The sequence below is a fragment of the Python bivittatus genome, unplaced genomic scaffold, assembly GCF_059951505.1.
Source record: "Python bivittatus isolate LINGU-HERP-01145 unplaced genomic scaffold, Pbiv_v1 ctg000210_np1212, whole genome shotgun sequence".
In the NCBI taxonomy this organism is placed as follows: domain Eukaryota; kingdom Metazoa; phylum Chordata; class Lepidosauria; order Squamata; family Pythonidae; genus Python; species Python bivittatus.
Genome location: NW_028277053.1, coordinates 18829482 through 18854861, shown reverse-complemented (window position 1 = coordinate 18854861; position 25380 = coordinate 18829482). Strand labels below are relative to the sequence as shown.

Genomic DNA, 25380 nt, shown 5'->3' with positions numbered 1-25380 from the left:
TATCAATATACAGTGAATATACTGATATTAGAATTGTGCACTTAATTCTCCAAAGGAATTTTAGATGCACATACACACACACTAACACACATTGGATGAACTAAGCCTGGCATAAACTGGCCTGCTTTTCCATATGTGCGTTTACAGACAGAGAGCTGTATGCAATTTGAAAATAGGATAGACAAATCTTTATAGGGCTTATTGGCTTGGGAGAGGAGACAAGCTCAGGGTGCCAGAACAGAGATCATATGGCCCTGGAAATCCCCTTCTGTTGACCACAGAAGGCCTTGGCTTCATCCATCAAGAAGAGACTGTGTGCCAAACTTGGTTCATTAGCATTTAAAGAGGCTCTTTGGCATGAGACAACAAATGCAATTTTTACAAGAGCTTGGCAGCAGAAGGTTTTTCACTTAATGACAATCCACAGCTTTTTCAATAACATGCTAAATATTGCTGGGATGAAGGAGGGAAACGTTTGCAATTTCTTTCTTATATGTGCAGCCTCAGGTTTATAACCAGGCTTTATGTGGTGATGAGAATCATTGTGCAGAGAAACTAACCAGGACTGCACCAGAAGTAAATATAGAAGAAATAAAAATAGATTTCTTGGCAACCTGATAAGTAAATGAAACCAAAAGAGAAGTTTTGTGGTTAGTATCTGAAAATCCTGCATGTTTTCTCCAAAACACCAACAGAAGAATCATGTCTACAACCCACAGAATGGAGTGTTGGGGGAGAAAAAGGAAGACGGTGGCTAGGAATGTCCTGAGTGGGTGGTGAAAAAGTCAAGATGGCAGCGATCAAATGGTGCAATCAAAGTTCAACCTCTTTTTTATGTGCATCACACGTCTTGACTTTGTTTACCACATCCTGCAGACACCTCTGATAATAACAAAGGGAGGCAATAGATTCAGGGTATGAGTCAAGCATTGAAAACTCAAACCGTCCAGTGCTGGAATTTGATGGTGAGGGACAATACAAGATAGGGAGGGACAATCACTGATTATGAGTTTCGGCAAACTATGGATAAAGGTGGAATAGGGTAGGAAGAAACCTATACTGGAATGGAAAACTCTACAATATATCAAATTCCCAAAACAACTTCCTCCTTGCCTCCTCCACCCATCCTATACATCCCACCTTAGTTTGGAATTCCATAAGTTGAAATCCCAACACACCTGGACAGCATCAGATTGGAAAGACTGTTTTGTTTCACCTCAGTCATCTCTAAAACATCAGATGGAAGTCCTACAGAAGATTGGGTGAATCTATAGTGCAGAAATTGCCTCTTCCGTTGATTTCTGCCAGCTGAGATAAATACTGGAAAGAACAGAGTTCTAATTCCCCTCCTGGACCATTCTGACATTAATGGAGAGGTGCAAAATCACTGTGCCACTTACAAGATCTTTCTAGTCTATTGAAAACAGACTTTGGTTTTCTATTAAGAATTTTTTGTGCACATGTAGTTAGTCACATATATCAAGAATTTGATATAGGAATGAGATCCCTTCTTTCCATGTTATTTTACAATAAAAAGGGCATATTTCATCCACTAATATTATATACGAATATTTCTTTTGTGTAATCTATTTCTTAAAACTACAAAGGTTGATTCGGATCTTTTGCATAGATCAGTCTCTGAGTAACAGCACAGCCCCATCATTTCATTCCATGGCTTTTTCCTTTGCACAAGCTTATGGCTGATGGATCTTGAGGTTCCAGTAATAGCAACGCGTAACAAAGTTTTTGTATATAGACCATTTAACTGCTGGTTCACTTGATAACCACTGAAAAGACTCTCCCAACATGAAAAGCTTATCTGTCAGAGAGGAAGCAGAATAATTCAGTTAAACCACAGAATTTTGAAAAGGTCAAAATGCTAAAGAATGTCTTTAATTAACAGTTTATTGCTCCCAAGATCTAACTCCACACAACTTTTGTGGTATCTGAATAATTTGGGGGTGAGTAAAAGTCTTTTCAAGAAAGAACTTATGGTTTCCATATTGTGAAATTCTCAAAGAAACGCGAAGAATCTACTTTGGTGGGTGAAGAGTAAAACAGAGTTCGGCAAATGCTCCTTTCATAAGATGGGACTGATCAAGAGAACTGCATTGCTGTTGCTTTTATACAAAAATAATAGTATGTCTGACAGCTAAAAGTGTTCCTTGTAATATCGGGCAAGATTGTTCTATTCCTTTCTTTTTTAAAAATAAAATATTTAATGAGAATTTATTCCACAACCTAAAGCAGTTCATCAGTTGGCTGAGAGTTACGTCGCTCGGTCAATAAAATGTAAAATAAAAGGTACAGTACCTCAGTCATTTACATAAAACAAAAAATAAGTAAGATAATGAACAATCAATTGCTCTTTCAATAGATTTGGGTAGCTTAAGTAATAAGTCTGTTCAAAAGAAATAATGTCCAGGAGATACAGCAAAAGTCAAATCCTGTTGGCCAGATAAAAATTGGAGATGAAGTCTCCTTAGAAATACGTGAAGGTGGTCACTCTGGTCAAATCTTTTGAAAGAAATATTCTGTTCCTTCTGTTCCTGAGAATTCTACAGCCAGTTCATAGGAGTTTAAGAGTAAGTTCTTGGAACCTGATTGCTTCCACACTAAGTTGGAATAGAGAAGGTACATGCAAGCAATTTGTAATGCAGTCTTTCACAATCAGGCTATGAATTCTGGAAGCTATAGACCCAACACTTCTGAAGAACATCACGTTGGGGAAGGCTGATGTGATAGTTGGCTAGCTGACCTTTCAAAATAATTTTAGTTGGACATCTATCATAGTTTAGGATAGTGTCCATGTAGGACATTCTGTATTCAAGAACACCTAAGTCCCCCAAAGGTTATGGTTGCAAAAGCTTGTGTGTATGCAAGTTTTTTTTAAAGTAGATTGTATTTTATATGGGCTTTTATGTATTTATTTAGGGTTTTGCCAGAAAAGGCTGCTTAGAAATACCTGGAAAAAATGAATAGGTTAGCCATCTTTAAATTTTAGTGCTGAAGTCAAAGTTACTGTATCATTCAAGCTTTGGCTCTATATTGTTTGTTGTGGTTTCTGTGGTTTGTTTGCTTTTTCAATTAAAATTTAATTCAAGTTCATTACCCTTTTTATTGTGTGCTGGTTAAAGGAAATCAGAGACTGAGGGACCATGATGAAATAAAATTTAACTCACAGAAAACAAATAAATACAAGATCTAACTGTGAAGCATAAGCAATAATATTGTGACTTTGTTTATAATAAACACTTGAAAAGACTGATATTTTCTTTCCTAAATGCTCTAAGTAGGATGATCTATGAGATTTCTAATTTATTCTTGTTTAAAATTTAACCATGCTTTTTTTAAAGCATATCAATTTTGTTAATACCATGTAATTAAAACATGTCAGTGCACAGCAAGTTTTAGTCTAAATTAATGACTATGAGAATTATTTTAATTAAATAACCAATTATAGAAAAATCGCAGGCATGAGAGCTGACATTTAAATGAATTTCATTTAAATTGCTTCTTAACATTGTTCCATCTAGGACACTAATGCAAAATGAACTATTGTATCAACATAGATTATCACTATTTTTTTTGCAAGCACATAACATATTCATAGTCAATCACTGGAACAAAGCTGAATATTTTTGTATTGATCTGAATCTTCTATTAGCAACAACAACAACAAGTAGAACAACTTGCACTCCCCCCACCCCTCCACCCCACAATCCATTCTCCTTTCCAAACTGCTGCAATTCTCTTGCTTTAATCAGTCTTTCTGTATTTGTTTCTCCAGCACTGTTTAAATTAGTCTTCGAAAGGATTGGGGAGAAGAGTGACATGCTTGCCGTCTTTAAACAGTTTTGAGTGCATCAAAACGGCCACATGGAAAAAGGAATCAGCCTTTAAAAATACTTCTCTTCTTTCATTGGTATCGTGGGGAGTCTAGCTGAAATATGTTGAGCAACAGAAGGTCGGACAACTTGGAATAAATGTCATGTCCAGATCTCTGGGACATGCCTGTCTAGTACATTGTGCTTTGGAACTTAGCACAAACTTTTCTAGACTTATGTTTATGACATTGATTTCATCTTTAAAAAAAAAATCAGAAAGCCCAAGTCAATGGGGGCTGCAGAACATATATTCTGATGACCTAAAAACTAACCCTAATTCATAATAAAGTAATGGTTTGAGCCTTTGAAGGTACAGAGGTTTAGAGAAGCTGGCCTTTTTGAAATAAACCTTGAAGCAATGGGTAGCATTTCTCTTTCCCTTGAATTATCTTTCCCATAGCTTTAAAGCATGAGAGAAAAAGCAGCCCCTCGCACGTTCTTTTCATTGATTAACCAGAAATGCTATGTATAAATAATGTGTCTGACAGTATGGGGGTTCACTTGGGATATTATGGCATTTAGTATAAAATAGGATGCAAGATGCAGTTGAGCAAATTAAGCTTCTTTCCTAAGTAATTTTAGCATTTTTATTAGGTGATAAACATCATGGTGAGAGGGTGAGCCAAGCAAACATAGATATTTTCAACAATGCTAACCTTAAGCTAGCATTATCTAGAGGGACAACATAATATTTTACATTAGTTAAACCACACTGTAAAACTCTATTCAAAACAGACTAATGCTTGTCATGTTCTCTTTTCTATTTAGGTCTCCCTAGAGCCTGGTTACAGACTGGGGGACTAGTAAGTATTTTAAAATGTTTGCCCATATTATTAAAGCAAATATTATTAAAGGAAAGAGAAGAAGAGGATGACCAGCAGCAAGGTGGATGGACTCAGTTACAGTGGTGATGGGGGCACCATTGGAAGACCTGAACGACCAGGTTAGGGACAGACCATCATGGAGAAAATCTATCTGTGTGGTCACTAAGAGTTTACACTGACTTGATGGCACGTAATTAAATCATATCATTCATTTAAAAATGTACTACGGAGTGTGTATCTTTTCAGTTACATTTCTGTCAACTGTTGAGGTATTATGCATTATAACTAATTTCTGCTCTTCATCTAAGAACTCTAGGTGATGCTTACTGACTATTTTGTCTTTCTTTTCCCCTGGGAGAAGTTGGCTGGCCAAGAGAGAGGGGTTAGCCCAAGGTCACCCAATGAAGATGGACGTGAATCTGGGTTTCCCAAACCTAGCTCAGGAACTTATTCACATGCTACACTTCTTGGGCTCGCAACTGAAGGGAGATCATTATTATTTAGATTATTATATAATAAAATTACATCCTTCCTTTCTATCCAAAGTGTGCCAATCAATTGCAGGTCGACAGGATGGTCCAGCCAACTTACCCAGTGCAAACAGCACATGTGTGGCCTTATATTAAGAGCTCCTATGCAGCGAACTATTGCTGTGGTATCATTTGAAGGCACTTTCACAGTGAAGAATCAGAGAAGTGCCCCAGTGGGCAATGGGCAAGCAATCTGAAAAGGACATCTTTGCATTTCTCATATCAGCAAGGGTGTCTGCATGCAGGTTTAAAAAGTCAAGATGGCGGCCCCATCCTTCTTTACATGCATTGCAATGCAATTTTTTAAAGGGTGAGGCTTTGATCACATGATTGTGGCTTCTATCTTGACTTTTTTTCCCTGTCAGTAATTTTAATGTGAAACCTGTGTTTGTTAGAAAACAAACTGGATTCCAAGAGATTTTGAGATAAGACAGCAGAGGCAAGGGTTCAGGATGCAAGATGGATACATGAATTTCCTACGGGGCTATGCTATTGATGATCTATAAAATTGGTCTCCAGAGCTCCACAGGGCCTCTCTGGCTGGTCTGTGTGCCTCTTCCTCAGCCTTGCTCCCTTTCTTAGCAAAATCATTTTTCCTGCATCTAAAGGTTTTGCAAAGCAGATGTCAAGCTCTTTGAAGCCTGAATGCTCATCTCAGGAAAAACACAGAACACTTCCTAGTCTCAACATAAGAGGGTACAATACCAAATGGAAGTTGTTTCCATGTCGGGCCAATGACATCCGACTTCAATGGTAATAAAAAGCTATCAATTAATTTTGCCGTAACTGTATGCACCTGTGAACAACTGTTTAATTAAAGAAGCAAACAGAAATCTCTCACAATAATGCTTCAAATTGCTTGCATTTATGTGACTCAATTAGCTGGAGTGGATAAGTGCCATTGGAAGACTGCCATGTTGACGTTCAGAAAGAAAGAGAAGACACAACTGGGGAGACATAAAAGCAATGAAGAAGATACAGATTGACAGACCTGAATAGATTTTCAGCCTCTTCCTCCTTGGAGCTGCTCTGCTGCAAAATAAGGATAAAAGGAAGATGGCTGTGGAACTATCAAATGCAAAGTTCCAACCTGTGACATTTGCACTACAAGGATAAATGAAGTGGGAAAAGATGACACGACAACATGAATAAGACTTTTTTTAGCTCCCCCAAAGCAACAGTTAAGCCTAAATAATCTTCCATTTCTCTGTCTCCCCCCTTTTCTATCCCACAAAGTCAGGGGTATCCACAGAAGGGGTCAAAATCTGCAAGAAGGTGAACGCAGTGCTGTGGGTGACACCTGCCAGACATTGACTTCATTGCATGGAGTGACAAACTGTGGCTTTGCATTTTCACTGGCTCCCCTCCTCACAGCAAACTGTCTTTTCCAACGTCAACCTCTCTTCAGCCACCGGAACCATTAAGCTGTAACTTTAATGCATACAAACTGTGGGGATAATAATCTCATCTCTTGATGCAAGGTAGTATCATTCTCATAACATTATCCATGAAGGATGTGAGATAGACAAGATCTCTGTCCATTATGGCTCGCACACTCACTTGGCTGGTGCCGGAAAATGTGCCTTCTGCAGAAAGGCAAGTCTCCTTCAAATCAAGTCAGCTCCTGGTGACTTCATATTGTTCTCCTGGCAGCATCATCAAGTGGTTTGTCCCTAACCTACAGCCCTTGAATCTCCTGATGGTTAGTGCTGATCCATCTGGGTTTCCAGTATACCTAAATTCTAGGTCCTGCCACATGCCAGTCTGTAATGTGAGTAGAACATGCTGATAAATCTCTCTGATTCTTGGATCCAAGCAGTTCAACCAGCAGCAGATCCTTAAGAGGAGAGCTACTCAGGAGGTGTCCAGAACATTCCCTTCTATTCACCCTCTTCTTTGATAAATAAGCAATTCAGATAGTTATTGTTAGAGATTTAGTTATCACTCCATGCACCCTTGACATCATACACTCTAGCTTCCTTCAAAGCATCTGCTTGGTAGGGTTGGCCATCACCCTGGGGTACCTCCAAAGGTTTTGAAGTGTGTGTTGCTGCAAATGGAGCTCCTGCCAGCAATTCTCCGAAGAGGCCCCATATTTTCCGTGTTTGTCCCGGCATCACGGCTGCCTTAAAAAGTTGCCGGCAGGTGTTGCATTCAGGTCCCTATGTGCTCCAAAGCACCTTTTCTGGAATCAGGTCTGAAACCTGGCAGAGCCCAACTAGTGAATGGGCATTGTTCACTAGCAATCTCCTCACTGCCTTTCCATTCACTTGCAGCTGACACGTGCGCGGGAGGGGCTGGGTTGCTGGCAATGTTAACAAGGATGCAGAGCCACCACCTTGCTGAGTGAAGATTCAACTGCTACAATGCCTGGCTTTTGTAGCAAGGAGCACCCTAACCTTTGCTTAGCTGCAAAATGTTGTGATCCAGGCCAGTCCCGAGGACTGGCTCAACCCACCTTTACGTCTTAAACTCTGTCATTTCTGTCAGGGAAGAAAGGATGTGCAGTTGCCATAAGAAAGCAGATGCACAATTTCTTAAAAAATGAAACCACCAAAAAAACCAAAACCAAAAAAACCCCACCCAAAACCAAATGGAAGCTGAGTGCTATCATCATAACCCTTTCAACATACAGTTAAATGAAAATTAGTAGGCTTTTTATTGCCTTAATTTCTTATCTCCGTGTGTGAAGAAGTATATGAACATTAATTCTTTTAAAGAGTGAGTAAGTCCATTCTGATTTTTATAATACCTAAGGAAGCTTTGTTAATCAGTGAGGTCTACTTGGGTGTGGTGTGGAATTCTGTTTCCAGAAAACATTCATTCCATAAAGGTACTGTTCTTCTTCAGCTGAATGAAGGAAAATAAAATAAAACAAAATAAAATAAAACAGACAAAAAAATGCATTGCTGCTGTGTCAAAGTGTGATCAAATAAGTTGGGTGCTTTTTTATATGTTTTGTATTGCTTTCCTAATCTTTATTATTTAAATGCTTTATTAGAATCTCTACGAGGAGTGGAACTACAAGGGAAATACCCAAATTGCTTGTAATATAGCTTGCACTTTCGAGTTTGTCTCTCCCAATATTACTTTTTGATTCATGTGGCATATCTTCAGTTTTGAAGTTTTGTGGCAGGTGCTTGAAACCAGAGCTGAATGAGTGCTGTTATTTTCATTGTTTGGAAAGCAAAAATGTACCTCTGATAATTTTTGTCTTTGATTACCTTTTCTTCAAAGGCTTTTAAGTAGCATGAAAGCCTTTGAAATTTTTAGAACGAAAGAGACATGAGAGTCATTCTGTATGCACAAGATAAACAGATGTCTCAGCTTTCAAACAGAATGTGGAGGAAAATATCACAACCTTCATCTGAAATAACTAACTAGTGCACAATGCTCTGGGTTCAACTAATATGTGGAAGGAGAAACAATAACGCTATTCACTTGTCTAACTATCTGCAGAACAACGTCAGAAGACCCTGATAAGATCAAACAAGATATGATAAACGTGCGATATAATGGGAACGTATTCTCCATATGGCCTCATTATAGAAGTATATAGTTATTTATGTTTAGAAATGTGTTGTGAACAGTGAGGCTAAACTTGGCTTTTAAGGTCTATCTCAAGATGTGACTTCCTATGTTAAGAAATACCAGCTGCCATCTAGGCTTTCTGCGAATCTGATTTCATACTGGATTAGCCCTTAGAAAGTTCTAAAAGAAACCCTTCATGAAAACTGACGAGCTGGTTGGGAGCTCATGAAAACAAGAGGAAGGGCTAAAAATGGCAGTAAAATCATCATGAGCTTGGGGAAGCAATGCCTTATATCAATCTGCTCTCTTTGCATGTACTTCTTTCATTCTTGTTGGAACATAGGATGTAAAGCAGTGAAAGGAGGTACCAGCAAGGTCAGATGAGATAAGCAAAGTGATTTAAGAACCACTTCTTATTGTTTTTCTCTCTCCTTTCTGCTCTTGCAAAAAATAGAGTAGTAGCAAGTGTTTGCGGCAGGACGGGAAGGTGGGAATCCAGACTTCTGGATTTGCAAGACTTCAAGATGGTCATAAAGACGCATCTTACCATAGGGCTAAGATACAACATCTTTTATGAGGCTTTCCATAGCTTGTCCTCCCCTCATTTTAAATCAAGAATATCAACCAAAGTCAAGTGAGGGCAAGCTACAGAAAACCTCATAAAAGATGTTGTACCTTAGCTCAGTTGTAGGAGATGGGTTCCCTCCAAAATCACCAGGCATCAGTCCTGGGCAGCATATCCAGTGACACAGGATTGAGGGAGATGTGGTCCAAGAAATGGAGGACCCAGCTCAGCAGCTTGGTAGGATTGCCAAATCTACCACGGACAGCTGCTACCACACTACAGGTTCAGAGACAACAGTGCTGAACGGTTTTAGAAATGGTACCTGTTGGTTCATTGCTCAAGATTAGCAGAGGAAGAACAGGTTAAAGAATGTATGATAAAGTGGGCTAAGGATCTTGGTTATAATATGCAGATGGATCAATGGGAAAATATGTGGTCAAAAGGGTGGACATTTACATTATGTTATGCTCTTAAAGATAGTTTTTATAAAATGATGTATCATTGGTACATGATGCCAGAGGAATTATCTAGAATGTATAAAGGCATTTCAAATGTATATTAGAAATGTGAACAACATGAAGGGACATTTTATCGTGCTTGGTGGGTATGTAAAAATGCTAAAAAAAAAATTGGATTCAAATTCATATATTGATACAGAGGATTTTAAAGATTAATATTCAGTTGAAGCCAGAACTTTTCCTTTTAGGATTGATGGATACACATTTAAAAAAAGCCATGGAAGATTATTTCAATATGTAATTACTGTGGCGAGGTTATTATATACACAAAGATGGAAAGATTTGACATTACCCATCATGGAGGACTGGTGGGTGAAACTGACAGAACTTGCTGAGATGGACAAACTGACTTCTTTGATTAGAGAAAGGCCATTATTGACATTCATAAATGACTGGAAACCCCTTATGGACTTTTTGCATAAAAAATAAAATGATTTTGTGACTTATTGTTCTGATGATTAGAAAGAATAGGTTATAGAAAGAAGAGAAATAGGATGTAAACTTAGGGAAAGAGATTTGATTAGAATTTTATGCATAACTGCCAAGAAGAAGATTGGAAGCCATTTCTTTATATTTCTTTTCATGTTTTCTGTTTTTATTTTCTTTTTGCTATCTCCTTTTTTCTTTATCTCTTTTTTCCTTTCCTTTCTTTTTTTCCTCTTTCACTTTTACTACGTCTTTTTCTTTGAATGTACTTCTTATTATATATGTAAAATCTCTTAATAAAAACTATCTTAAAAGAAAAAAGAAACTGACCTTATCTAATGAAACGAGACTCTAGATCAGTATTTCTCAACCTCAGCAACTTTAAGATTCCCCAGATCCTGGTAGTTGAAATCCACACATTTAAAAGTTGCTGAGGTTGAGAAATGCTGCTCTAGATTGAAAGAGGAGAACACAGACTTCTGATGGAAGCTGCAGTGATGCTCTGATTTCATCACATTATTTGTACAATGACGCCTTGATGCGGCTGACATCACTTGCTCTTTCTTGACCCCCCAGGAGACACCTGTGGGAAGAGGTTCAGAATCAAAACCTGTCCAAAAGTTAACAGGGTGAAATGGCTGAACATTAGATTAGATCAACCTTCCCCAACCTGGTATCTTCCAAAACGTTACACGAGAGCTCCCATCATGCTGTCTTTATTGGCTGAGAATTATAGGGTTCAACATACCTGGATGGCTCCTGGTTCAGGAACACTGGAGTAAATTATGCTCTTACAACGAAATAACACAGAGTTCTTTTTAACAAAGATGGAATACTTTTCTGAAACTAACTAAAAATATTTTATGGCTAAATAAGGACTCAATTCTGGCTTTCTTACTTTTTGAATTTAGATCTTCTTGGTCCAAGTACAATATTCTGATGATTATATTCCAGCTATTATTTCTCCTTTTATCTTACTCTAGGATGACAGCTCCTACTTCAAATGCTGTTTTTAACCAAAAAAACAAAACAAAACAAAAACCAGCCAGTTTTTAATCTCTGTGCAAACAGAGCTGATAACGAAAAACTGATGCATATAAATTCCTGTTTGTCAAAAATGAAACTATTATGTTGCCATAAAAATCAATGTTTGTTCAATTATTATCTTTGCATAGTACAGTACATTGCAACACAGTTTCTCATTAGATTAAATCAAAGCTGCTTTTAAATACCATATTACCAGCTGTTGCCAGATAGAGGACAAAGTGAATAGTCTGTAGCAGTAAACATGGGGGGGGGGGTTGGCACACCTTCGTGCCAACATTACAACCATTGTAAGCAATGTTTATAAATACACTCCATGCTTATTTGTCTGTTCTACTGAAATGTTGGTCATTGTCCCATTTCTTTATCAGAATAAGTGGTCCCACTGCTGGCAAAAGCAATCAGAAATCCTGAATGAACTCATAACATTTCCTCCTGCCAGATACTGGTATCAGCTGTTAGAGCTGGAAGTAAAATCAGCTGAGAATTCCACCATGTTTTCCTGAATTTTCTGTCAGTGCCTGAACACATACAAAAGGGCCAAGGTGTGGTGGCCCTGCTTCTTTTTCACACGGTCAGCATCTCACTAACAGGCGTCCAGTTGCACCCTTTCCAGTGTACGATCAGGCACCATAAACCCTCGAGGCCTTCTCCCTGCCCTTTCGAGGTTTGCTCAGGGATGGGTCTTGAGCCTCCTTCCCCTTAGGCCTGTCCTTGGAGGCAGCGCTGGACAATACTGTGTTCAAATCTCTCTTTTGGTTTCTGAATGACTTTCTTTCCTTCCAAAGAGGTTTGGGTTTTCCTCATTCTCAAGGTGCTGTCATGGATCCAACCCCCCCTGCCCCGCCGATTTCTCTTGCCTCCATCATTCTGCAGCCTCCCCAGTTGCCCCTGCAACCCCTTGGATCATGCCTTTTTCATCCGAACGACAAGAGCAGCATGGCAATGCCACCCTGCAAGCTTTGGGACATGCTTACAACATTGCAGCAGGTGTAGAAAAGGGGCAGGGCTTGCACTGCAATGCCAGAGTGCTGCGTTTGTCAGCCTGACTCCCCTTGTCCACCCCATAGAAACCTCTGCTGGCCCAGATTTCCTGATCTGAAAAGGCCTATGGGAGGAGCCCCGTCCGTTGTCTTCACTTGGAATTTCATTGATCAATAAATACATGAGTCTCATTCATTCCAGTTTCACAGAATCTGAGTTATTTTACTATAGAACTTTTAGGACGTTGTCATTTTCTACACAAATTTTACATAACTGGAGAGTGGAGCTCATCCCACAGGACAATTTATGTTGCTCCTGCGTAATTTTAATGTGCTCCTGCAGTGTAGGCTCTTCTTTCTTTCTTTCTTTCTTTCTTTCTTTCTTTCTTTCTTTCTTTCTTTCTTTCTTTCTTTCTTTCTTTCCTTCTTTCTTTCCTTCTTTCCTTCCTTCCTTCCTTCCTTCCTTCCTTCCTTCCTTCCTTCCTTCCTTCCTTCCTTCCTTCCTTCCTTCCTTCCTTTCTTTCTTTCTTTCTTTCTTTCTTTCTTTCTTTCTTTCTTTCTTTCTTTCTTATTAAATTTGTAAATTTAATTTCTTATTAAATGTGCCCATCTCCTCCAACGGGTGACTCTTGTTATATAGGCCAGTCAGGTTAGGATCCGATTCCTTCCATCAGAGTACCAGTAAAGGCCTTCCTATCTGTGCTTGGGTTTGTGTATGGAACTGTCTGAAGGATATTTCCAGCTGCAGTGACATAGCCAATCACCCACTGACCAACTTGTGCACAACTCAGATCAATAAGAGAACGAGAGAGAGTTGACTTTGTAGCTTGGTGCCTCTTGATCAGATTTTCTTCTAAACTGTGGTAGCTTCAAGACGGCTGAGCGTTTTCAGAGAAAATAAGGTCCGGCTGATGGTTATTAGAGGCCTGGTCTGTATCTAAGCCCTCTAGTAATTCCTGAGTCTTTTGACAAATGATAAAACTAAAAGATGAAAGATGGAAGACCGAAGAGCAGAGGAGTATCCAGCAATCCATAACTACTGGCTAGACTCCACCACACTCGATTTCCAGTACCTATCCTCCAATTGCTGTCCTCGCTGAACCTGGGTTCAAATGTTGGGCCTGCCTGGGGGAAGTGTGCTGTGTTTCTTAGGACTCAGTCCTGTCCCTGAGCTTTAAAAATCCTTGAACTTTGCTCCAGCACTTACTCTGTTCGGATGTTTATCATTCCATAATTCCAACTGCATGTAGGAGAGCCCGCTTTCATGTATATTTTTGGTGGGGAGCATAATTTGTTTTACTGCATTTTAAGGATAAAAGTAGGATAAACATATTTTCAATAAACTAATTTCCCTCTAGGTTCTGGAACCCTGATACACCCTAATGCCTAACCCACCATTTGATGCAATCCAGCTGCTAAGGTTAATTTGAAATGTTGGTAATATATTATAAGACAATTATGTTTCAAATCAATGCAGGACAGAATCCAGCAAGAAAAATTATTACAGTAATTTAATAGGCAGAATAGAGCCTCCAGTAATGTATAATAGCAAGTCTTCTAAATATGAGAAACATGGCATGACAAGTAAAGGATTGTCTGTATTTTATTGCAAAGCATTGTAGGGTGAGATTTTCTGTTTGCTTTTCCCAAGATCTGCATTTCCAAGTTATCGTTCTGTATTGGAGAATTTGATCAAAGAAGAAGAAGAAGAAGAAGAAGAAGAAGAAGAAGAAGAAGAAGAAGAAGAAGAAGAAGAAGAAGAAGAAGAAGAAGAAGAAGGAGTGCTAGCAGCAAGTTACAACATAGTCCTTAGAGGAGATTTGCCATTTAGAAGTAATGAATTAATTTACATATATACATACTGTACCCGTCAAACTCTTCTTTTTTGTGGTATGCAGCATTTCACAAAGTGCCCAAAAAGTAGTAAAGCAAAATAAATGAAGGGCTGGAGATAGAAGGAAAGAAAATTTAACAAAGTTTAGTTTATATCAACATCGTGTGTTACTTGTCTCCAAACATTTTGTCTTTACAAGCCATTCTTGCCTCCCCTGTGACTATACCCCATTTGATCCATAGCTTTTGTTCTTTAAAATGCTCACTTGCCTCTTCTTAGGACTCTCATCAACCCCAACTAACAGTAACATTCTTGGTCTTCTGCTTTGGCCCAGCCCACCACTCTGCCTTTGCATATCTCATCATACTTCTTGTTCCTCATTCATTCTTGTCCCTTCCTTTCAGTATCACCAATCTGTGGGACAAAGCGTACAACGGTCACCAACCTACACGTTCCTATCTTTGATGCCCCAACAGCAATCTATATGAGACTGATTTATAATTTTGGACATCCGTTTTAGTCATTTCATTTATAATTAAACCTATATCTTCCCTTCCCTTCCCTTCATCAACTCCTCTCAAAAACATCAGACCACTTTTATTCACTTCTGTTGTTATTTTTTCTTTCTTTCTCCTAATTTCGCAGACACAATGTTTAGGTATTTTCCTTTCTTTTCCTATCCCCTTTCCCTTTGGCAAGTAAGTAAGTAAGAAAGAAAGAAAGAAAGATGTATTTTTAGGGTGCCACAGTGCCAGCAGACATGAGGTGGCATGCAATAACAGTTTAAAACTAGTACAGTAATAATTAACACAGGCATTGGAGTTGGGATGTCAGTATGAGATCTTAGTAGGGGGGCTCTGGAATGGAATGTGATTGGGGGTTTTATGGTTTAACTGAGCCTCAATGTAGCTTTATTTGGTTTCTTCTGATCTGATGGAATCCCTTGTTTTTATTTTGCTTGCTGCCCAATTTGCCAGATAGTTGGGTTGGCCACATACATTGGATTGATAAATAAATGCAAAAACAACATGTCCATGAATTCATTAATACCCTTTACCATTTATTCCTCTTACGTTCTAAGCTGCAGTCTTTCGTATTCCATGGCCGTCTGCAGTTGAGTTCATGGACTGATCTCTGCCAGCTATCACCATTTTGGTCAACTGAGGCTCTCACATCACAAGACCTAGACTTGCTTGCCAGCCTTAGTTGTACCAAGCCACAAGCAGCATGCCCTGCGAATGGAAAGGGTAGGGTCAGTCAGTCTGCGCACCCTTTGGCTAGCTGGCCACAAGCACAAAGTCATGTTTTCGGAACCCATATCCCACTGACCAGGAGCTACAATGTAAACAGTGCACAAACACACCCAGGATACTAATTAATTAGTTTGTTGAAAATACTCACCCTTCACATTATGTTAAGGTAGACTAACATAATTTTAATCTGTTTTCCCTGTTTTCTAAAACAGTCATTTTCAAACTTTCTGCCTTTCTTGGGAACTGTCTGTGGTGATCTGCCTGCTGAAAACAAGGGTGGGAGAGACATCTGTTTGGTTCACATTTAAATGCAAACTTAATTGGCATTTCCTGAACTAAGACATAAACTGAAACGTTGTTATTCCCTGGTGTTCACACTTTTCCAAATTTTGTAATGTATTTCCTTTTGTAAAAAAAAAAAAAAGTAGAAAAATATTTAGGGGAAATAACATACAAAAGTGCATTGTACTAGGGAAAAAATATTTTACACAAAAATACACAATTAGGAGAAATATGTATAAATGTTACTGTACATTTGAATACACAGTGAAAGACAGAATAAGCAGAGATGGCCATTTGGGAACATAAAATAAACATTTGCTGACAGCAATCCATTGGGGTGATGTTCCCTGGTTTGATGAAGGAAGGGCAATGCCAGGCAACTCTCTTAAGCTAAATTTTAGAACAATGGTAGGCAAGGTAACAGTCTGATCTCTCTCTCTCTCTCTCTCTCTCTCTCTCTCTCTCTCTCTCTCTCTCCATGCTGAGAGCTAAAACACCTTCAGAAGAGAAACAGGGTTACTTCTTATATCCCTGTTCCTAGAGAAGTGATCTAATGGATGTTCTTTCAGGTGTCTCTGCAAATATTAGTAGGAAGTAGTTGTCAGCATATATAGATGTACAAATGAAGAATTCCATGGGCAAGAAATCTGGGTGATCACAGTTCTTTTCCATGTATAAGAAGACCCCTTTTCCACAGACATTTGTCTGTATGTGTGAACTTCTAAGGGATGGTCCCACATGTGTGGGGGACGTCAACATTATCTTGGTCACAATTTGATAAGTCTTATGGAAATTCTCCAGAGAAAGGAACGGGGGGGGGGGAAAGAAGAGTCTGAGACAAGACTTGAGTGTTAGAACTTTATAGAAATAATCTCGTCTACTTCACACATGATCTCCCCTACCAGGGGACTATCCCTACCTGAGATCTGGAACAACTCTACAGCCAGAAAGGGGGTTATTAGTAGTGCTACTGCTGTCACTTATTTATTAGTTCTATCTTGTGGCTTTTCTTCAGGAGTTCATATGAAAGACTTGCTCCCCCAATTTTATTTGTACAAGTTGATCTTGCAGAGAAATGATTAAAGAAGACTTTTCTGAGTTTACTTGAAGATCATCTACCATTGTACCTCACCATGGAGGCAAACACCCTGTCCTGGTTATTCAGTTGATGGCAATTTTTAAAACTGACTTCAGATGACTTATCCTGCTTTTAGCCTCCGTCAGCACTGCCAAGGTAACCTTTTAAGAGGGGTAAGCAAAACATGGTCTATAAATGGAATTTCAAATGGGCAGCCTTGGTAGTAGGCATTTCAGCATTGTCCACAAACATTGAGCCCATCGTATCATAGGTCATTGGGGAAACTGTCTTGAACGGTGTGATGAAAGTGGGGTCACTGCCCCAGGGCTTTGCAAAGACTGATAAGGTCAGGAGTTAGAATGCCAATCTCAGGATCTCGGCTTCCTGCTTCTAATTGGAACATCTTTAATTCTGTCACCAGGCCCGAAAGGACCGAGAGGAAAAATGAGAAATGATTCTGATCAAGTCATAATAAAACTTGACTTGCCTCTTAGAAGTGCTGACTGCCCCCTTCTCTGCCCAGGCTGCCATTAGCTCTCCTTCTCCACCAGCATCTCCCATGAAAGCTTCCATACCTGACACATCCTGCATGGAAGGTGAGTGCCAAAGACCTTTTGACTTCACAACCAGCTTGAAACTGATCTAATAATTTTTTATTGTGATTTCTTGCTGGTCTGCTATTTTGTTTGTTGCTCCTTTTAGACCTTCCATTATCCATTCATTATGCTTCCTCAATACTCCTGAGCACAATAATCTTGAAGAAGGTGGTTTGGTTGTTTTTTTCTTTTTTTTTAGTTCTTATTCTTATTTACACATCACTTTTTAACACAAGTTGTGGACCAGATATTGTTCATCCAGACCTTGCAACATTTGGGGAATGTTTGGCATTCCAAAGCAAATTCTTTACAGTGTATTTTCTTGTCAAGGATGCTTTTAAGATGCCAAGGCTTATGAAGTTGTCCAGTTATCATATTGCCAAAGCAATTGTGATAAAAGAACAGAAGTTAAACTAATAGTGCAGACCAGAGAGCTTCACTTAAAATGAGGACTGACAGTCACCACAGAATAATCACTCTTTTTCAAGGCATTCAAGAATATACAAAGTGAAACAGGGAAACACCTTTGATTGTTAGGTAGCATAAGAGGAGCTGCTCCCCAAAATGTAGATGAGTCAAGGCAAAAAGGTAGATGAGATCAGAATGTAAACCTAGTTTGATTTAATTTAAATTTAATTAAAATCACAATAAATTAAGGAAATATGGAGAATAGGATTAGTATCCAAGTATTTAATAATGTTCCTCTTGAATCACCACAAATTGGAGACAGAACATAACCTTCCTTGGTTGATCATGGAAAACTAAGCAGAGTTGGACCTGGTTATTACTTGGATGGGGCCCTAGGACTATAGTTTGGATGGGAAACCAGTTGTGAATTATTTCCAAGAAAAGTACTCAAAGGTGTCCATAAAATTATCAGGAATCTAGTTCAAATGATACAACTTTTTGAGGGAAATACAGGTGTTTGGGGGATAGCATGTGTTGCCCTCAAGTCTCAGACTGTGCAAATCTGCAATAAAGTTATTTGTGGTACTGTCTCACACATGCTGTTTAAATAGTCCATCTTCAGCAACATTGGTTAGTTCAACCCAAGAGGAAACGCTCAATAAACCAGCCATTTAAGTTTCATAGAACACAAAGGAAAGGCTGAGATGTAAGAATGTCAGAGGAGGCCCGCCCATGTTACAGCCTGACATAGTGAAGGCAGCCTTCGAACCACAGGACAGCAACCCTGGTTGAGCTGTTTACAAGGAGCCAAATCACAATGGCTCTCAACCTGGTAGGATACAGTTTCATAAGTCTTTTTAGGCAAGCTCATTTGGGTCTTTTCCCAGGAAACATCACAGTAAGATGCAAAGTCAGGGCAGAACATATCTCAGATCAACTTATCAGTCATTTTCCAATAGCAAGTCAATTCATAAAGGCACGTGAAGACCCTTCACACTATTCCCTATCTGAGTAAGCAGAACATACAAAAGAAGTACAAAATAGTAGTAAGTCAAAAAAACTAAAGTCATGAGATAAGAAGAAGAAATATATTCCATAGTCATCACAGATGGGCCCCAGAGACATTGACCTCTGTGGTCATCATGGCTTTGATCAATCAAAGCTTCCACATGACCCTGTTTAGTAAGATAGAAAAGAGGTACACTAAATTACAGTCTTACATTCATTGTCCTGCACAGCGTTCCGTACTAACCGTAAGAACAATGATGTTCAGTCTGGGCGTGCTTTGTCCAGCATGCCACTTCCAAAGCCCAATTTAATCCCAAGCTCCCTCACACTATTTCATGCACGCTGGGATCTTAATCTAGAGGCTATTTCACAAGTCAACTTGCAGCTGTCCACCAGCTAGGAGGGACATCCAGTGTAATGACACAGACTCAGGATAAATGGAAGCCAAACTATATAGTGTTGTGGATGAAACCTCTGTTTTTCACAAGAAACCTTAACGAGTCCTAACCTTAGATGCATTTTAGTACACAGCTGGCCAGGTAGTGAATCTATGTGCTTCCTCTATAAGCCTATTGCGTGCAGCCCCTCGGGGGGCTGCTCTGTTAGATCATATGTTTGGTTATTTCCTTTTGCAAAGCTGAAATCCAATTGAAAAGTTTCTTTAGACAGCCATTGTGTGGAAACATGATGTCAATATTAATAAAGGCTGAATTTCCCCTTGGCTCACTTCTTACAGATAAGCTTTTCAATAATACACTGCTTGCACCAAAAGTCTGGTGGGACTGGGAATAGTAAAAAACACTAATAAAAGAATGTTGAATGTTTTTATATTAAATTTCCCCACAGGCACACTGAAAAGCCTACTTAGAGGATGCCAATCAACATGGTACTTATTAAATGTAACAAGAGTCCTGTTACAACAGATCTTTTCAAGCCCCTAGAAACAAATTGGAAAATAAAGACAAAAGACAATTACAAATGCATTTTGGTTGCAGACCCTGGACACCTCACCTGATACCAAGTAACATGAAGCAGCACTGTTTGATCTTCAAAGGTGTGTGTGTGCACGGGTGTGTGTGTGTCTTTCAGCCTACAGCTATATCTGAATGCCACTTAGAGATGTCAGCAAAGAATTTGGTTCCTTATTCTTCTACAAGTTTGCTGTACAAAAGAACGCTGAGTCTGAGATGACTTGTTCAGTTTTTAAAAGTTTTCAAACACTTAGCACATCACCTGAATGCATAAAAAATCTGACTGGAACCATCTGAAGGGAAGCAGGAAGGAGACCGCCGCCGTGTCTCCTGATTCACTTGGTGCTTTCCATCCAGTTGGTAAACTCAACTTTTGAGAAGAGGGAAGGGTTGCTCTACTCTTCCAAAATTTTTGGAAATTATCTGTGGCATCACTGGCATACAAAGGGGGTAAATGACACCGTGTGTGTGTTGACATCATTGTGCAAATGACACCAATAACACATTCATAGGATTCTTTGCAGGGCATGGCTGAAAAAGTTAAGATGATGGTGGCAATAGTGCAATTGAAGCTCTGCCTGGTTTTCATACGTGTTGTGCATGTGACACACATAAAAAGCAGGTGGAACTTCAACCACACCATTGTGGCCACCATCTTGACCTTTTTGACCACACCCTACAGACTTCCTGATACTTTGCTGGCATGCGGACACGTGTCATTGTGGCTTCGAGTGGATGCCCACGTGTGGCATTATTGTTATTCATCTTTATTGTTCACTTGGCTTGGAGGGCGTTTTTCTCCTCTGTAGTTTTTACAATTAAGTTTTGCAAGTTTCTGCACCAGTCCAGATTCCTTTGTAAGAACTCCCCAGCAGAAAGAAGTATGCGTGCAAGCGTGTATCTGTCCGTGTACAGAGATGACACTGGCTGGAAGATTAGGCGTATCTGGACGGTACAAGATTGGGGGACACAGATCTAAGTCACAGGATGATTCTTAACCTCGTGCAATTCACTGTAGAGTTGTCTCCTCTTCCTCCTCCGGATGCCACTTCTGATAAAATGAGCTCCCTCTCCTCATGACTACATAAAAAGCGAAAATACAAAAGGAGGCTGATTCTAGGCTGATTTTTTTAAAAACAAAGAGAAAAACACCCAGCTTCCTGACTTCTTTGCTCTCACTTGAGCCATCCCTTTTCAAACTCCTTAACACAGGCAAATTCAAAGGACCTCATCAAAGTTTCCAGTGCTTGAAGGAATGTCACATGTTTCTTAAAAGCAGATTAGCTTCTTTTCTTGTTGTCTTAGCAGAAAAGGGGGTTAAATGTTAAGACCCGTCTCCTGGGGGGAAGCTGATGAACTCAGCAGTCTTCATGGCAGAGAGCCGAGGCCCCTGCTTATTCTAACGGCCCGACTGCAGGAAGCCACAGGGACCCATCAGAAGAGACTCGGTGAGGCCAAATTAAACACCAAAGGTACGTTTCAGACCCAGGATGGGCAAAGCAATTGTCTAGCCTTTGCTTTGGCTGAGATAGTTTAGAACTTTTCACTTATTCAATACAAGGAAGTAAAGTTCAAACAAAGAAACAAAAAAGTGGAATAGAGATCAAGCATGCTCTTGCAAACCAACCGAAGTTTGTTGTTTTTAATTAATTTGTTTGGGGGGAAACTGGCAGTCTGAGACACCTGGATCATCATGCCAGTCTCTTCTTTTAATAATAAAAGAAATGGATGATTAAAGGAAGCCAAATACAGATTGGGAAAGTAGTTTGTGAGCAGCTGAAGATGTTGTCTACCCTCCATTTCCTTTCCTGGAAACTGATGTTGCCTCCCTACAACACCCAAGGTGCCATGGCTTGTAGTAGCATCTTAGAAGCCCCAACTGACTGGAGGGAAATGTTGAACAATGATTAGACACCCCTCCCCTCCTGCCACAAAGAAGGAGGGGGTCCACTTAATGCTGGGGCTGCTGCTGAAAGGAGAAGTGGGAAAGGAAAAAGACAAGAAAGATGAAGGAGATGAAAAAGTAAGAGTAGCAGCACCATGCTTGGGCTTCAGCATTGAACTCCAATGCTGGCACTGAGTGTGAGGATGTAACCATAGCCATCACTGCCTTGTTTTGTTTTGGATTATTTTCAGCTTGTGGAGCTCATGATGGAGTTAGAGTGTCTGGAGAGGCGGGACAATCATTTGCTTGCTTGCTCCGGGTTCTCTCTCAGGCCCTCTTCCTTCTTTCACTTGCTTTAACCCAGTTGCTCTGTACAATGGCAACAAGTTTATTTTCTTGGCTTTCAGTGTAGATGTGGATTGTTTTTAAACATACAATGCAAGTGCTCTGGTCCATCGTTTCTGTTCCTTGAAGAACATGTTGGGTTCAAGTCCAAGAATCATCTCACTAGGGCTCACTATTAAATCATATTAGCCTTTGTGTACCAGCATCTGAATTCCTCTTGTTTGTTTCCCATTGTTCTGAGCACTAGGTGTACAGACTCCAAAGGCTGTGAACTTTATGAGTCAATGTTTGCCCTAATTTTTCACTAAGTGTCTCCAGGATAGTTACTATCCTACTTCCTCTTGTATGTGTCTAACTCCCTATCCAAAGTTCTTCATTCTGTTTCCATTTTTGACCTCTAAAGGATTAAATTTAAAACCTGCCTGACTGAGCTGGTCATGCTTTGGCCAAGCATATTCTTCCCAGTTTTTATGAGATGCAACCCATTTCTTGCCAGTTGTCCATTATTCGGATAATACAGGCTATGGCTCCCCCAGCCAAATGTCTTCCATCAACACAATTAGTGTAGCCATTCCTCTGTGATATTCTGCTTTCCCTTTCCAGTTCTTCTCCATGGACGAGAAGAATGAATGCCCTCAAATATTTGAATTTCCTTGCTAAAGCAAGTCCAAGGTAATATGATTTTATTTGGTCTTGGCTGTATGATACCTTGCCATATGGATGAGTCACAATGGTGCAGAATATCTTCTAAATGTCTTATTTTTGGTTGTCACCCCTATTCTCTTGCTCTTATATTTCTAAAGCAGAATCACAAACCAGCTTTGCAAAATGAATACTGTTCAATGCTTCTCAATAAATTATACTAGATTTCTCAGTGACAATTTTAGACAAATTTCAATTAAGGACATAATAATATGCACCATATTGGGGATGTTTTGAGTAGACTGTTGAACTGGCCAGGGGGTGGGACTCAATGGCCAATGATCCCTTCCAGGTCTAAAATTCTGTGTACACCAGAGGCTATGCAGCAGTATTGAGACCTTTCCCATCATCATCACCCAACATCTTTCTAGCTTAACAGTGTCTCCAAAACTCTGGTAACCAGCTTGACTTTGAAAAAGTTAATTGCAAGGTGCCCTTCAGATGCTTTGAACTGCAGAAATCTATATACTCCACAACATGGTCCAAGATAGGATATTACAGGAGGTGTAATCCAAAATATATGGAGACTTGTACATTGTCTACCTCTCATTTGGTCATCATCATTTGGCCATCAGACAGTACAGTCAGAAAGCTCATTCTCCGGAATGTTATTTGTATCCCTGGACTCTACATCAGGATCATGAGCTAAATGTTAGCTTAGCTGTGCTTTGCTTCCCCCCTCCCTTCATCCTTTTGGGTTTTGTGTGACTGTGTGTGTGCCTTTGAGTCAGTGTTGACTCCTGGATTAGTCCCTGCAGTTTTCTTGGCAAGATTTCAGAAGTGGTTTGCCATTGCCTCCTTCCTAGGGCTGAGAGAGAGGGACTGGCTGGCTTCATGCCCAAGGCAGGACTATAACTCATAGTCTCCCAGTTTCTAAACTGGTGCTTTAACCATTACCTCAAACTGGCTCTCTCCTTTTGGTATTAGCTACCTTATAAAATGTTATATAATATGCTTCATGAAACAAAATCTAATTCTCCCTCCCCACACTCTGCTTTCACCAAGTGAATGGGCATACTTCCTTCTTAACACAAAGTAAGACAATTGATTTAATGTTCCTAGCTGTAGCAAAATCAGTCTGGCCCTACCTGACAAAAAATTGAAAAGATGTCACTGTGTTACACTTTTCCTTTCATCTCTGCATTCACTTTTTTGCACATTTAAACTTCAATTGTTTAACCGTGAATGAATATAATGGTGCACATTTCTTTTGCTGATAAATGCCCACTCTTTTGTTCACTCACTTATTAATTGTTTTAAGATTAATCATGATGAACTAATGCAATCTTAACTTCCATATAATTTGTGCATCCATAGTCATTTCACTGCAATATGATGATTAACTAATTCAACATTATTTAATTTTTGTAAAAAAAAAAAAAAGTTGACGAAGAGGCACTGGGTCCATTGCAAAATTAGGTTAGATGGATATAGTAAGGTAATTCCACGCTTTATTTAGTCATAGGTTGCTTCTTCCCTGTATCATTACTAACAATCAGCGCAGCTACACGAAAATGCATGGAGGCTTTGCAGCCTGATGTGCAAACACCGCATTAAACCCTAGAGGGATTTCTGTCAGCATAACTTACCTTAAACAAATTCACTTAGCCTTTCCAGAGAAGTATCCAGCCTCCTGTGGATTCCCAGCTGTGTACAAAGAGTTCTGCTCGGCTTTCTAGGGTGAGGCCTCCTTACTCCCTTGCTCAGATATGAATACAGAGCAGGCTGTGCCAAGAGGCAGCTGGCTTAGATGACTGGAACACTTCCATATTCCTTTTTGCTGAGTTAGTCATGGTCAGCTGCCGAGTGGAGGGCTTGGTTCCTATATTAACCCACAGAACTCTATTCGGGGTGTCAAAAGACCTTGATCCCCTAACCAACCCCAATGCATGTTTTTAGGAGTTCTTCTGCATTCAGCGGAAAGGACTCCTGAGACTTATGTTTTGATTTGCCTGAGCTGTTGGTCCACCTCTGATCTTCATCCAATGATAAACTTGCCTGGGTAGAAAAATACACCTTAATAAACTAAGCAGCCACTTAGGTAGATATGGTTCTGTAGCTTGATTTTGGTGCTTTTAAGGCTGGGAATATTGTTACCCAAAGATGAATGCTGCTACAACCCAAAAGTAAAAGAAACACCACTTCCCACAAGTCACAACTGGCCCTAAGCATCCAAGAAAGCTATAGTCATGTCACATTCTTTATAATGTAATTGTGCAAATGATGTAAGTTACATCATTGGCATGATAAATCATGATGTAATATGTGATGTCACTCCCTCCCCTCCATAGATGCCCACTCAGTTGTCTTACTTGACAACTACATGATTCTTGAACCCCATGACTCTTAGGAGGGACTCTTTATTTACTGTACTGGCCTGAAAGGAAGACAACCCCAAGTTTACAATAATGCAGAAGGAAGAGTAGATAGAAATCATGCATAAAAACTCCACTTTTGATTAGAATCCCAAGTCCTGCACAGTCCTAGCAGGCAGGACTGGAGAGCAGCAACTCTCCTTCTGTTGGAAAAATAGAAAACTTTGAACCTTTCTTGAAACTTTGAACATCCACTCTTTCTTAAATTTAAGTTAATTTTTCTTGATGAACCTGTTTCCCTTCTTCCAAAATGGGATTAAAGACTGTTCTCCAGTCCTTGTAAAATTGCAGAAATAGTAGACATTTGCAGAAATGTTCTACTGCATTTGAAAAAC

General features: G+C 39.6%; 1 long non-coding RNA gene across 1 annotated transcript; it reads right to left on the bottom strand.

Moving 5' to 3' along the window:
• LOC148216171 (uncharacterized) lies at positions 1-24385 on the bottom strand. Its single transcript, XR_015795929.1, has 4 exons — positions 24260-24385; positions 15216-15374; positions 14176-14253; positions 1-1819 (listed from the first exon to the last, which is right to left on the bottom strand). It is a non-coding gene; the product is annotated as an uncharacterized LOC148216171 (long non-coding RNA).
• Between the last annotated feature and the right edge of the window lie 995 nt (positions 24386-25380).